Below are 2,500 nucleotides of genomic sequence, written 5' to 3' on the forward strand. Positions count from 1 at the left end.
GGATAGTGGAGTGTTTCCCATGTGGTATTGGTGTGCTGGATATCCCTTCACTGGTAGTCTGGTAACATACACTCCCAGGTCTTTCTCTGCCTCTGTGGTGGATAGTGGAGTGTTTCCCATGTGGTATTGGTGTGCTGGATATCCCTTCACTGGTAGCCTGGTAACATACACTCCCAGGTCTTTCTCTTCCTCTGTGGTGGATAGTGGAGTGTTTCCCATGTGGTATTGGTGTGCTGGATATCCCTTCACTGGTAGCCTGGTAACATACACTCCCAGGTCTTTCTCTGGCTCTGTGGTGGATAGTAGAGTGTTTCCCATGTGGTATTGGTGTGCTGGATATCCCTTCACTGGTAGCCTGGTAGCATACACTCCCACGTCTTTCTCTGCCTCTGTGGTGGATAGTGGAGTGTTTCCCATGTGGTATTGGTGTGCTGGATATCCCCTCCCAAGGTGCAGGACTTTACATTTCTCTTCATTGAATTGTAGCAGCCACGTTTTGCTCCATTTCTGTAGCTTGGTGAGGTCTGACTGTAGGAAATCTGTAGTCAATGGGTTAAGCCCCGTTCACACTGTGCTGACCTCGGGCCACGACAACCCAGTGACTCTTAGGTGCCCCTCACAGTGTCCAGACTCTCTCATTTTCAGCCTCAGGTAATCGTTTCTAGACCTCTTTTTAAGCATATTTCACACCCAAGACCTCCTGTGCCCTGAGTCCCTGCAAGGGTTGTCGTGGCCCAGAGTCGGCACAGCGTGAAGGGGGCCTTACTGTGTGATTGTGAGGCATGGGCGCTAAATAGTTGCTTGGAGACGCTTGTCGATGCTTTTGGTGCTAAGGTTGGTATTGTCAGATACTCCCACCCCTCACTCCAACGATTTCCAAAGGCCAAAAATGAGGTTAATCGAGTTCCAATGAGTGTTCTTTTAGGTTCACGGTACAGAAGGCGGCTCAGACTACCACTAGGGTCATAAAAGTAGTGCCCCAGGAAATGCCCGAAACTCCCACGAAAGACTAGTAAATTACGTGTTCTTGGGCGCAGAAATGTTTAAAAATATGGAGGTTAATCGAGTTCCAATAAGTGTTCTTTTAGGTTCACGGTACAGAAGGCGGCTCAGACTACCACCAGGGTCATAAAAGTAGTACCCCTGGAAATGCCCTAAACTCCCACGAAAGACTAGTAAATTACGTGTTCTTGGGCGCAGAAATGTTTAAAAATATGGAGGTTAATCGAGTTCCAATGAGTGTTCTTTTAGGTTCACGGTACAGAAGGCGGCTCAGACTACCACCAGGGTCATAAAAGTAGTACCCCTGGAAATGCCCGAAACTCCCACGAAAGACTAGTAAATTACGTGTTCTTGGGCGCAGAACTGTATAAAAATATGGAGGTTAATCGAGTTCCAATGAGTGTTCTTTTAGGTTCACGGTACAGAAGGCGGCTCAGACTACCACTAGGGTCATAAAAGTAGTACCCCTGGAAATGCCCTAAACTCCCACGAAAGACTAGTAAATTACGTGTTCTTGGGCGCAGAAATGTTTAAAAATATGGCCCTAAGTGCCTTCGTAGGACCACGGGGCATGGCGATGAGTGTAGTGACGCGTCCCCGGGTGTATGCTTCCCGTCAGTCAGTTATCGTTATTATTATTATTATTTCTGTTACTAGTTTTATACATCGCTATTTTCTTGTTTTCATTTTCGAGTGAGTGTAGTGACGCGTCCCCGGGTGTATGCTTCCCGTCAGTCAGTTATCGTTATTATTATTATTATTATTATTATTATTATTATTATTATTATTATTATTATTATTATTATTATTATTATTATCGTTATTATTATTATACATCACCCTTTCTTGTTTTCATTCTCGAGTGAGTGTAGTGACGCGTCCCCGGGTGTATGATGCTTCCCGTCAGTCAGTTATCGTTATTATTATTATTATTATTATTATTATTATTATTATTAGTATTATTATTATTATCGTTATTATTATTATACATCACCCTTTCTTGTTTTCATTCTCGAGTGAGTGTAGTGACGCGTCCCCGGGTGTATGATGCTTCCCGTCAGTCAGTTATCGTTATTATTATTATTATTTCTGTTACTAGTTTTATACATCGCTATTTTCTTTTCATTACAGTTATTTTTATGATAATAGTTACGTCCTCACTTACTTACCCCCCCCCCCCCCAGTAATCCGTGACTATCAAGTGTTACGGAGATGAGCACTGAGACCTCGCGCAGCTGTAGGTCATTCCCCCGAACCTTGCCTTCTTGTCCTTATCAGGCAGACCGAACCCGGATCAGAGGGAGGGATTACGAAAGCCTTCATCGCTACTTCAGGGTTTTATTATTAAGATTATGTGCTTTTTTTTAATATATATTTTTATAGTATATTTTTCTTTTTGTTATATTGCCATTGACGGTTTTGGTGTGTGTGTGTGTGTGTGTGTGTGTGTGTGTGTGTGTGTGTGTGTGTGTGTGTGTGTTTCTTGCAACCAGGTAGA

The 2,500-nt window shown here is 43.4% G+C and overlaps 1 protein-coding gene across 3 annotated transcripts in view; it reads left to right on the top strand.

Moving 5' to 3' along the window:
• LOC126994736 (serine/threonine-protein kinase NIM1-like) overlaps positions 1 to 2,500 on the top strand; it is a 26,308-nt gene that overhangs the window by 7,532 nt on the left and 16,276 nt on the right. The window lies entirely within an intron of this gene.

The sequence above is a fragment of the Eriocheir sinensis genome, unplaced genomic scaffold (genome assembly GCF_024679095.1).
Source record: "Eriocheir sinensis breed Jianghai 21 unplaced genomic scaffold, ASM2467909v1 Scaffold861, whole genome shotgun sequence".
In the NCBI taxonomy this organism is placed as follows: domain Eukaryota; kingdom Metazoa; phylum Arthropoda; class Malacostraca; order Decapoda; family Varunidae; genus Eriocheir; species Eriocheir sinensis.